Consider the following 13,744-nt stretch of genomic DNA (forward strand, 5'->3'; position numbering starts at 1 on the left):
CAATTATTCGTTCCTAGAAAATAAATGAATGATATATATAAAAACAATTACACATGCATTCACATACACAAGAATCTCTCAATAGAACAATATACACACAAATATGTACATGTATAATGTGGATTCATATATTTTGTGTAATATTCCAATTTGGATATTTGGAAACTTGAAAAAAAATTAAATATGAATGTATCCAATATAGTACTTTTTTTACCACAAAAATCCCATAATGGATGGGATGAGAGCATATAATAAATAGAATGCAGACAATAATCAAAATAATTTCTTTTACTAGTGGCAAGCCACACAATTACAATGCATGCAATGATAGATTATGGAAGATGTATGAGTCTTGGTGGAAAAGCCTTCCAGACACCAAATCAAATACAATATCAATATCATTAAGATATATGTGGAGAACCACTCAAAATTCTGTTATCAAAACAATGAAACTAGAAACTACAAAAATTCTTCAATATTCAACCGAATGATAATCAATACTCAAAAATTACAACATGCAGCCAAAAATATTGGCAAATGTCAGCACAAAGAATTAATTCTGAACAAGGAAACTCAGAAAATCAAACTAATTAGGCAGCGATTGATGTAAAAAAAAACCTGTCAAAGACTGCATTAAATGCCACACCCAGCAAATATGAATGGTAGAACAGGTTTAAAAGGTCCTCACAAGGTTGTGATTCTGAATCGCAATAGATATCAACACCTTCAAGGATGGTATAGTGATGCAAGATATTTTCCCTCTCAACCCAAACTCAAAAAAAATCGGCAAATTCACACAGAGAAATAGATAAGTATGCAAACTTTCTATTGAAACTTGATTGAAATAACACTACAAATCTGGTTACAAAGATTGAGCCTTATTTGCTTTACATTTAATCATGAAATCTGATTTCAAAAACTAGTATCAGCTGCAAGCAAGAACTACCACAGAAAATTCATCTTCAAATCTGATTTCTTCACCTCTTCATGCTTCTCCAACTCCAAGCTTGAAAAATTCCAAATATGGGACTTCGATGTTGAAAAGCATAGTTGCCAATAACTACACTAGTTACCACATCCTGAGGTTTGGTAACCTCCCAAAATGCTATGCCAAAAAGATGAGAAGGCTGAAAATAAACTTAGCCAGTTGCCTTGAATGCCATTATGCCTTGTCATAGCCACCTCCACAAACATGCTAAATCGAGAGTAAATTATGACATCCCACTCAACTCACTAGGACCCTAAAATAGAAAAAATAGAACCACTCATTCTTGGACGCCCATTTTTTAATGTTTAGCATTAAGAAAAAAATCTGAGTGAATGCAAGTTGCAATCCCAGTTTCCACACCCAAAAATAAATTTTTGAATATTTTGACTTGAAAATGCCTCCAAAATGAATTCAAATTACAACAAGACTCCAACTTAAGAAAGTGACCAAAATGTTTGGCCTTATTATTCCCAATTATCCAATTACAACATTTATTTATATAGACTAAGGAAAATTAACATAAAACATATTTTTGGTTGCTGTTGGATAGCCTATCTGCCATGGATGCTCTTGCATCAGACCCCCAAGGTAATTTGAAATGTTTCATGAGTTAAAATCAAACATTTGTAGATTACATGCTTATCCCAGATCATCTTTCTACCTTATCTACCTAAATATTCTTCCCCTCTTTTCTCTACAATTTGATGTCTCTTCCATCTTTCATTCTTCCTCTCTTTCTCCCTCTTTTCGCATAAGCTAACTCCCTATGCACTATGAAATTCTGGAAAATGATATCCTCTTCTTCAAGAAAATAAGAAATTTCATACATTACCTTTATCACTTCTGCAACAGCTTGTTCATCATTAATCTTGGTTACAACATTGTGTTCCTCTTCCTCCATGCCATCTAAAAGCCAATTTTCAGCTGCAAACTCTTTCTCCATTTCATTCAAATCAGTGTTAAAATAAACATGAGATTTTTCTTTCCCATCTTGCAACAAATTATCAGTCATAAGATCTTCATTTTCACCAATCTCTTTATCAAACATGAGATCATCAGACAACTCATCTTTCACTTTCTCACCTACTTCCTCACTCTCATTTGTTCCTTCATCTTCCAAAGGATTCAGTGCTGCAATATCCTCTTTTATTCCATTCTTATCAGTCTCAAGTAAATCAGCTTCAACAAAATTTTCACAAAAATCAGATTTTACCTCTTTTTCCTCTGCTGAAACCTTTGCTCTATCCATCTTAAATGCAATCAACACTGCTGCAACTTGCATTAGTGAATCATTTTCTTCATCCTCATCCTCTTTCACTAACTGTATAACTCCATTAATCAAACAATTTCTAGTGTTATTACATACCTTTCCTCCTTCATTCAAAGGCTTCAACTTGTGGTAAAGTCCATCCTTTGTCAAGGTATATGTGTTTGTGTACCCATCATGTACTGCACATCTGTCAAACTGCCATGCTCTTCCCAGTAACAAGTGACCAACATCCTTAGACATTATATCACAAAATATTTCATCATGATAATCTCCTATCTTAATTTTTACCAACATTGTTCATTTGACAAAACTTTACAGTCATCTTGCAACCTACCAATCCTATATGGATGCAGGTGCCTTCTTCTTTCTAATTGCAACTTATTCACCATTGCTTCAGAAACAAGATTGTTAGTACTACTTGTTGACGGGTGTTTTGTGACACTGTCCAACACAGAATAAAATACACTTAGTATTATATCCTCTCTTGAATAAGGAAACCTCAAATGCTTAAGATATGATCCAATAAGGTTACCCTAAGGTTCCTATTGTCAGGTCTTGACGATGCGAGGGATAAACTCAGTGAAATGATGTGATTTTCTGTTCTCACAAAGGGACTTACGCAATTGTTCAGGATTTTATCAATTCTTTCCTAAAGAAAACTTTAGCAAATTCTTGGCCTCAAGACCTTTAATGACATCAAATTTTGCAATAATGATTGATGCTCTTTCAAACTTATCCTAAGAATGATTTCAAATAAAATGCAAAAGAGAGAAAAGGTCTAGAAATCTAATCTATTCCTAAGGACAATGATGATAATGGGTAATGCTTTAGATAAACAAATTTCTTATGAAACCACTTTCGACTTGACTAGAGATAGCTCACAATGCCATAGAAAGACTGCAATCTTCAAAGGTAGTAAAAGATTTTCATATTGTAAACATCCATTCAAATACCCAATGTTGGCACAATCCAAATGAACATCCACAATCGAACTATTGCCAAAATAATGTTTAGACTAACCATGTAAAGTAATTTGCAATCAACAAACTACAAATGGTATGAGCCAAGGAATCTATCAAATATCTTTGCCTTTCACCATTAAAATCAATAAACTTTAACTAAATATTGAGAAGTGGAAACCATGCTAACATTGAAAACAACACAAGTTCTCGCCAAGCTTCAATGAATTTATATATATTTTGGCAATATTTCGGCAACAATTTTACAAAAATCCCCCTTACAAATAAAAAAGACAAGGCTTATATAGAATTCTTGTTACGAACCAAGGGCCCAAATTGATCCTAACCAATGGCCAAGATTAAACAACAAAACCCTAAATGTGGGTAGGTATAACTACCACCCTAACTACCACCTTTTTACAACTTTTGACTGATGAAAAATAAGATATCCTCAATTGCACAATTTGCGAGGAGCAAGAGCAAATAAGAAAAAAGATTGCAATATTTCCTTCAATGTCTTCTACACATCCACTTGTAAAAAATCATCTTCTAGGATTATGCGCCCATTGTCTTTTTATTTGGCAACAAATTCAACAAACCTAGACATGATAATTTCAAGCTCATCCATTGGTGCACTTAGTGTAGCCTCTACCTTGTATTCAATGATGGCCAAATCAGTTGTACATGTTGCAAAAGTCTTTTCCCATTCTGGTCCTATTGATGTGTCTTTAGGCACATGCGAACACAGAATAAAATACTCAAAGTATCTTATCCTCTCTTGATCAAAGTTTCTCAAATGCTGAAGATTAGCTTAAGGATCACTAGAGACTACTCCAAGGTTCTTCTATGTCGGATCACGACGTGTGGATAAGCACAGTTGATCGTTGTGTTTGCTGTTTCATCAAGGGCCTTACGTATTCTTATGATATGAATGCTCAAGGTATGGTGTTTAAGTCATATGCAAGGAAGCTCTCTTACTAATACTACTAGATGTTTATCAAAAAAATGGCAAAAGAGGAGGGTTGAGGGATGCTAAAACTATATCTAGGAATGCAAGGATGAAGGATGACCTTAGTGAAACTCAACTAGTCTTAGTTTTGCCAAAAAAAGAACAACTCCACTAAGGCTAATGCAATCTTCTAAGGAGATCAAATGAATTTCAAATTATTATTAAGCAAAGACACCATCAATTTGATGCATATCAAAGATTAAATAAAAATTGAAGTTAAGCACATTTAAATATTCCAATTGACCACACAAGGCATATTTGCAATCAACAAACAGCTAGTGGTATTGATTAAGTGTTCCACCATAAATCATACGCAACATTCTATCATTCAATTCTAATACTTAAACAAAATTCTAAAACTTGGATTGAGAAGATGAATAACCATGCATATGCTCCAGAGATTAAGTAGAAAACACCACACTTAATGTTTTTATTAATCCAACAACAAAATAGCAACAATTGTTCAAGTTTCTCTCATACCTTACAAATGAAAAAAATAGTAGCTTATATAGAGCTCCAAAATGAAATAGAGGGCCAAGATTGCCCTGAAATGGACGGTTGAAATCAAAACCCTAATTAGGGTTAGTTGTGGCCAACTAACCAGCTACATAATCAACCAATAGAAATAAGGCATGTTTTGACACAAACTTCAAGAAAATCTCCACCAATGAGAAAATAAACACCACATGCAGCTCATAACAAACTTTCTTCTAGAAGCTCGTTTCCTTGATCCTTCTCTCTGATGGCAAATGCAATGAATCTGAACATCACTGCGTTGAGCTCCTCCATGGACAAGTTAGGCAAATTATCGAGCTTGAACTCGATCACCTCCAATACATCAGCACAAGTAGCAAAGACCTTTTGCCATTCCATTTCCTGTTTTCAAAACATTCCCACGAAGGCCATGAATGAACAAGCTCCTGTCAAAACAACGTCTGAGAATCCCGTGGTTGGCAAGAAGATAGACTTCACTTGATTATACAATTCTTGAGCACTAAAACCATCTTCATCAAGCATATCTTGTAGAAACATTTCTCTACTTGAAATGATGAATTGCTCTTGAGTTGCTTTGAGCAATTCCTCCATCTTGATGCAATCATCCTTTGTCTTATCAAGAGTTTCCTTCTTAGTCACCAAAATGCAATACCATTTGTTGAAGTCATAAACTGCTTTTGCATCCATTACTCCATCATCAATCAACATTTCTTTGGGAATTTCCTTCAATGCCTATAAACGTGGAATGGTCTTGTGACTTGTCTAAGATGAACTGAAATTCATCCCATATCTCCACAATATTTTGGATTCTGCACAAGAATGTGTTGACTCTATCATAAGTTTGTAAATACTCATTAGTGAAGGCACTAGCTTGCTGAAAAGCATTCTCGATCCATGTCTTAGTGGTTTGATCTATTATCCTTGTTTCTTATGCCCCTTCAACTGTTTCTTTGGAAAGTATTTGAAGTGGAGGAGGTGCATCTTCCGTATGTCTGGAAGACATACGATGGGTGTAATCTATTAATAACTTGTTTTCCTCTTTCAATTGCCTCTTCTTTTTAAATTCGATCTCCAATTGCTCTTCCATGTTAGAGGCTGATCCTCTAAACTCTTCAACAACCTAAGCGCGAGTGATAGGACCAATGTCTATTTCCCTTATGTCATAATCTTCTGCAATGATTTGATCCCTAGGCTTATCATATTTGGGAACAACTGCCTGCACCTTCTGTGAGCCAAATGCATCTTTTACAATTCTGGAGTACTTCTTAGGCCTCTTTTCTTCATTCTGCTCTGCTCTTGCAAGCAAAGTATCCAAGTCTCTAACTTCATCTATTACTGTCACCGGTTTCTTCTCCATTCTTTCTTTCAGCCATTCAAGTGCCTGATCATCTAACTCTTCTAAATCAGATTGTTGTTGGTTGTTTTCAGGAGCCATGAATGTGTCTTGATGATGTCCTTGATTTTGATCCTCAACATCCATGTCTTGTACCTCTTCGTTGGTATTGATTTGCTGATCATAGATATGTTCTTCATCATGAGGTGGTGAACTAACCTCTTTCTCCTCTTGCTGATTGGTGTCATTAGATTCATTGACACTCATCCTATCTTGCATATTATGAACAACTCCTTCATCTTCCTACGAGATGTTCTTCCCTTACAATGCTGCATTCATATCTACAAAGATATTCGCTTCTCTTTCAAAAGGAGTATTAGTGGTAGATGGAGCCCTTGTTGATTTTTGCTTCTTTTGCTGAGTTGTATTGTCATCTATCCTTTTCCTCTTATTTGCTTGGGCTTGTGAACTTTCAAGGATGGCTTGTTGATTGCTCTCTCCTTGTGTGTGTGCTTCATTTCCTGCATTTTCATCTTCGGATTCCTCTAATTGTTCATATTGATAGGATGATGATTCTTCATTGTCCATTCGGTCATATGTCAAAGTGATGCCACTTTCTCTCAACTTATCTGATTGATACAATATCCATTTCCTGGTGTTATCTTGCACTATTTGATTTACAACTTGTAATTGAGTCACCTCAAGAGCATACTAATCTATCGAAGGGGCTTGTCCTTTTCTTTTTTGTAGTGTGGTAATATCACATCTTCATCCCCTTCAAGCTGATCCGGCACACGCAATACTTTTGTTTGTCTAATCAATTTGAGAGAGAATCTGGAGTAGGTCCTTTCTCTTATCTCGAAATCATCATCTGCATTAGCCCAATGATCCTCCACATGAATGATGTGGGGAAACCTCTCTTTGTTCACCGTTCGGATGTTATGATAGGGATTGAAGTTGTTCCATGCGGTGTTGTTGGTGTACGTTTTATCATATACCAAACACTTAGAATAAAATACCACAAGGATAATCTATCCTCTCTTGAACAAAATCACTACTTGTGCCAAGATTGCGAGAAAGACCACAAGGCGACTCTAAGGTCTATATGTGTGAACGAGCGACTTTAGTGGGATAGCTGCTTGGGTAGTGTGTGCTGAAAATCTCAAGGGGGGCTTACGTTTGTTAACTAGTATCACTCACAGGTTGAACTTAGGCAGATTTAACAATTTATGCTCTATGTTTTTGGATTTTCGATTTAAGACTTCAAAAAAAGATAAAAAAGGATGAAGGTTAAGGGATTCCATACTATTTCTAGGCTATTCCTATGAACTCAAGAGACATTATAGATTAGTTGAAACCTAGTAACAACACTATGTTTCGCCATGCTTGGACAACTACACAAAGCGGGTGCAATCTTCTAAGGTTGTGCTTATAATTTTCACACTTTCAAATAATACCAACAATTGAACAATATTATTCTAAGTACAAGTTAAACATCCACATAAAAGCTCAGACTAACTTTGCACGTTAAACGACAATAATTCATTCAACAAAAGTATGAGCGAGATCACCTATCTAAACTATCAAATCTATCATTCATCTAACAACTTGAAACAAATTACTTAAGAAAATCTAATCTATTTGTTGAAGAGAGTATGTAACCATGCAACTATTTAGCAATAAAAAGATTTCAAAACAATACTGATAATGAATATTTTATTACTCAAATAGCTTTGTGCAACAATCTCATAAAACTCTCCACAACAATGAAATGAGAGAATGAGAGGGGTTTATATAGAGTTTTGAAAGAGAAATAAATGGCCGAGATTGATTTAAGATCAACGATCAAGATCTAAATAACACAACCCTAATTAGGGTTTCCCAAAATAATATCAAAGATCAATTAAAAAGGAGACAAGTGGCACGAGATGCTATTTTTTAGGATTGCACCCCTTTCTTCTGATATTCGATGAACCTGGACACAATCTGGTCAATCTCATCCATGGAGACATGTGGCAATAGGTTGACTTTGAATTCTAATCCTTCCAAGTCATCAGAGCACAAAGCAAAGGTCATTTCCTAGTCTACTTGCTGCTTTTGAAAGGCATCCCTGATGGAAAGACGATTTGATATTTTAGCCAGGTGGTTTTTCAAGACCAGTACTGAGATGGCAAAGCAGATGTTCTGTATTTTGATCTTCAGATTCTTTAATTGCATATCCCTCTCTCGGATTGTTTCTTTCTCAAGTACTTTTGCAACTATAAGACAAGTCTTATCCCGAATGGCTCTTATCTGCTTCTCTATTTTATTAGCATCAATTTTCACTTTCTCCAAGACCCCATTCTGTGCAATCAATGTCCAGATCCAACTGTGGAAATCATAAGCAGCCCCTGCTTCAATTATCTCTTGATTGACCAACTCTTGAGATGAGATTCCTCTCAGCTCTCTAAGGGATGGAATGATTCTATCTTGGACATCCTGGAAATCAGCCCATATTTTTGCCCCCAGCCCATATTTTTACCAAAGTCTCAATCCTGGAAAGCAAAGAAGAAGTTTGATCATATGCCAATGTGATCCCTTCTATGAACTTGGCTGCTTCGTCTTTTATACTCTCTATCCAATCTCTAGTTTCTCTGGTTGTTACTGCATCTTCCTCAGAACCTTTGGCCACCTGCTGTGAATCCAAAAGTAGGAGAGTCTTTGGATTTGCTTGATTGAGTGGCTTGGTGGTCAAATGCCGAATATAATCTCTTAGACGTTCCACTTCTTTCTTGTATTGTTGCTTCTTTTTTGTTTCTTCATCCAGCTGCGCCTTTATGGATGCGACTGAATTTTCCAAATCTTCCATTGCTTGGGCCTTTGGAGTTGGTCCTAAGTCAAAAGTGGTGATTTCAAACTCATGCGGACCAATGGCCCCCTTTGCCTTATCTACTTTAGGCACTACTATTTGCACTGTGCGATTGCCTGTTTCATCTCTCTGGATGGTAGAATATCTCTTAGCCAGCTTCTTCACAGCAGTTTTCTCTAACTTGGCTAAGAAATCAGCCATGTCATCCTCTTCTGGCTCTTCCATTGCTTCTGTGTTCATTTTTAATCTTTCCCTCAACCATGCAGAAACAGTAGGTTGTTCAACGCCTTCCACTTCTTGATTCTCTTTTGTTTCTTGGTCATGTGCAATTCCTTGGAGAGCGGAAATCATTCCTTCTTGAAACTCTCCTTCTTCTACTTTAATATCTGTATCCTACTCTGATTCTAGGATTTTTGTGCTAGTAGGTGATGGTGGCTGATCATCTTCTTGATGGACTAGTTCTGCATTTTCTCTATGGACCGGAGAAGGAATTTCTATTTCAACCAATGATTCATCAATATTTAATATGTATATCACATTCCTTGATGTGGCGGAATGAGATGGTTCTATCCCCTGCCTTTTTTTAACAGATTCTTCAATTTCAATTGCCTTCCCTTTCCTTTTAGCATTCTCGCTTGGTCTGGAACCTAGAGTTGATTCTTCATTCGAAGAATATCCTTCCATTGCTCCCATCAAGTTATAGGTCAAAGTTACATTTTTCTTATGCAACCTTTGACATTGCTGACCAACCCACCACTTGGTATATTTCATAACTGGTCTCATTAGGATGATGAAGTCTGCAGGATCTGGCTCTGACCACTTGATATGAGGACGGGTACATGCTCATCAAAGTCGGGTTGAGTATGTTCTCTGTTATCTTCCAGTTGATCGGGCACAAGGAAAGGTCCGATCATCCTGATGAAACTGACTGACAACCTGGAACACATTCTTTTTCTGATATCAAATTCATCTTCTGCATTTGCCAAATAGTCTTCTATATCCACTATATGTCTGAATTTTTCTTCCTTCGTTGATCTGATGTTATGGTGAGGGTCAAAATTAGCTCTGGATTGGTAGAAGGTAAAAGGGTACCACTGCATCTCTATCTTGGCACTTTCAGCTGCTTGTACCGAACAAGATTCTTCCATATTTCCAATAAAGAACGGAAATGATACAACTGCCTTTTGCCTTGTTCTTTTTAAGCTCTAATATGTCTCCAATTGTCTGAGAACTTCTAGCAAGACTATCATGTTGGTTGGGTAGATTGGCAATCGGTAAGGACGGCCAGTGAAACCTTGGATTCTGACATAGGTGAACTTTGGAAACTAGATAAACCAAGATCTGTACTTGCTAATTAAACTTTTTGATTCATAAGAAAGTCTGTTGTGACTACCTCCTTGCAGCGTTCTAGCGATGCACATCAGGAATGCGTCATGGGCTCAAAAAATTTTATCCTTAAGCTGCAACTGAGGATAACAATCATATGACTTGAACTCATTCTCCCCACTGCCTACTATGCCCTTACAAATTAAACCTGAATATCTGTAGGTGGCTGCCAGCAAATAAATTATGTAGGAATTCATATGGAATGTCTTTGTCCTTTCCAAGTTGATCAACTGCTCATGAAGATTGTCACTGATTCTACATGACCAGTTGAACAACTTGGTATTGTAGTGATCTCGTCCATGAAGTAATACATCCATGTTTGGAACAATTGACCTTTAGAGCTGCCCATTATTCGATTTAGCAGTAGGACGAGATCTCCATATTCTTCCTTGAAGAATGGACGTAGGAAATACTTAAGTACTTTTCCATGAGGTCTCTTCTTCTCCAGCCAAAACGTATTCACATTCACAGCACAGAGTTCGGATTGACTATCATAAACCTTTTGGGCTTGCTCCTTAGTCTTAAAGGTGGTTTTATTGTGCTTTAGTATGCCAAAGGTCTCTTGGATGGATAGTTCTAAAAGATTAGCCAGGACTCTTCCATTTGGAGCAATAATTTCTCTTGACTGTGCTTTATAGTGCAAAGCACATTCGACTATCAATTCAGTACATTCCTTGGCTGGTGGAAACCTAGCTGCCTGGACAATTCCATTGTAATGGACACCCTAGAATGCCCAAAAACTAAACCAACTGTTGATAGGAATTTAGTCAAACAGTTTGCATCCAACTCCTTATTTCTCCGTTTAATGTTTAGGCTTCGGAAATGAAATGTTTGTTTGTTTTTAAATCTTTGCATAGGTTTAAAGTCACATAACATGAACTAGAAGGAAATTACAATAATATGCAACATGAAGATTGAACTACTGCTGATATGATATTATTTCCAGAATTAATTAAGTCAAATACATAGCAGATTTTTCAACTCACTAAATACTCTAACATTTTTGACATAATGTTCCAACAATGACTTCCCATCTTGTTGCTACATTAACATGAATAATGCCGTGCTACGGTAACGTGAATAGTGCCACGCTACAGTAGCGTGAATAGTGCCGTGCTACAGTAACGTGAATAGTGCTGCTACAATATTAATTAGTCTTCAATCAGTCCAATATCTTCATAAAATCATCCCTTCAGAATGGCATAAGCATTGGTCAAGAAGTGAAGAAGGTATGAGCAAAACACCAAATCTGCCTGTAGCTGGAGATGCACCCAATCTGCCCGTTAATGGAGCTGATAGCAATGGATTCCAAAGGCCAAACCCCAAGGGAATGACGTCTAGAATGTCACAAGAGAGGATAGACGTCCTCTAATGCCAAGAACGGATCTGCAAGTCACACATCAATTTCTTCTCATATTCAACATGCTGAATGAAGCCACAAAAGCTTCCTTTTATTCTTTCTCCAAGGGTCGACCCAACTCACTTGAGCAATGTGGGATAAAAGATGTTCAATATAAAACATATTAAAATATTCACTTATGTCTCCCTTGGGTGCCCCTTTGATTTGCACACTGTAATGTCCCTACTAATTAGGGATCACTGTCCTGCAAAACAAATTGTTAGAATACAACATATACATCAATTTGTTTCTAAAATCAACTTGCAAATTAATTTAAGATTACTTAATTAACACTAATCACAATTCTTATCTATAAAAAGGATACGAATGCCATACAAAGTATGTCCTTAGGCGGCTATGAGGCTCGCCTTCTTGGAACCCCTCTTGGTTCCAAGCCATCTAGGAAAACGAAGGTGAATTCGATTCCTATCTTGGATGTAAGAAATTACATCCAAGCCATCCAGGAACCAAGTTTTAATTTGAGTCTTGAGTGTAATTTCTTACACCCAAGCCATCCAGGAAATCGAAGGTTAATTCGATCCCTGTCTTGAGTGTAATTTCTTACACCCAAGCCATCCAAGGCAGACTATAAGTCAATTCCTTGCCTTGGGTGATGTACCTCATCACCCAAGTCCATTAGAGGGGACCGGCCAGATCCGTCTCTTCTTGGATGAACTTGTCAACCAAGCCATTCATATATGCATATAGACCATCAGTATATATATACTACCTTTCAGGGATTATCATAATTCCTCTATTAGGCTAAGGGAGTTTCCCCTCTATGGCCTCCATCATTCAATCACATTTATATTGCATTTGACAATTTAGTACTATTTTCCCATTTCATAATCCACATTTTTACTTTAACATATATTCTTGACTATTCATTAATATTTATTTGTTAAGCTATATATATATCAAAATATGCTTTACCATTATTCACATATGTACTAGATTTTCATTAATTCCATTCATCACATCTATATTAATAAATTCATTCCTCAATGTGTAAATTAAGATATTAATTACTTGTATTCATTAGTATGTACATATTATCTATCTATGTTCATCGATATATATATAGTAATGAACCTTAACATATTAATTAATGATATTCATTAATAAATAAAGTAAATAGCACTAGCGTATTAATTACCTATGTCCATTGGTATATATAGTAATGAGCAGCAACGTCTGAAGGATGAGAGCACACTGCTGCACAAGGAATTGATATGAAGGAGTTGAACACGCACTGCTGAAGAGTTGTATCAAAACTGCTGAAGGATGATGCTCCAATCTGACGAAATTGTCTATCGCCAATTATTGCCTTGAAAGTGAGGAATGAATCGAAGCTTATACCCAAACTGAGTGTCCATCCAAGAAACACGATTATTCCAATAGTCGGCTCCTTGTAAACCATCACGTCTCTTTGTTTATATTAGACATCAGTCATAATATAAAGAATATGTCTTTTAAGGTGGCGGAACATATATTAGTTTATAATTAACAAACTGTTTCATTAAATAAAAGATCGGAAATGTATAAAAGTTGAATATTAAATGTGCAAGGCCAAGGGCCCTTCACACATTTGATGGCAAAGTCAGGTTTTGAGGATCCGACCGAAGCTATCCATCAACAGGAAGAACCAGGAGAAAGCATGAAACATCAAGGAGCCTTCATCGCGAGCGAAACAGAGGAGCAAAGATGCAGAGCGCAAGATCAAAACGACAAAGCATGGGGAAGCGTGCCACCACCTGAACCAACAAGACCGAAGACAAAGAACATTCAGAATGCAACGAGAATGTGCATTCTTAGAAGGGTACACTGTTGGATTTCATTCCAGAAGTTCAGTTTCTGAAAACTGAAAATGTTTTATTGTAAGTGGGCCCCACCTAATGTATTTTAAAACAAAGGAACACAGACCAATTATGTTCAACTACCGGATTGACGAAATTAATGCCAAACAGTGATAGGTAGTTGAGAATGTGGTTGGGTGGATAATTGAGAATTGAGTAGGCATGGGTAAAAGCTGGCATGCTTCTGGAAGGCAGATTGCA

General features: G+C 36.5%; 1 protein-coding gene across 6 annotated transcripts in view; it reads right to left on the reverse strand.

Annotated features, from left to right (window-relative positions):
• The window catches only part of LOC131050980 (protein SUPPRESSOR OF QUENCHING 1, chloroplastic), a 381,968-nt gene that overhangs the window by 152,184 nt on the left and 216,040 nt on the right, over positions 1-13,744 (reverse strand). The window lies entirely within an intron of this gene.

Source organism: Cryptomeria japonica, chromosome 6 (genome assembly GCF_030272615.1).
Source record: "Cryptomeria japonica chromosome 6, Sugi_1.0, whole genome shotgun sequence".
Taxonomy (NCBI): domain Eukaryota; kingdom Viridiplantae; phylum Streptophyta; class Pinopsida; order Cupressales; family Cupressaceae; genus Cryptomeria; species Cryptomeria japonica.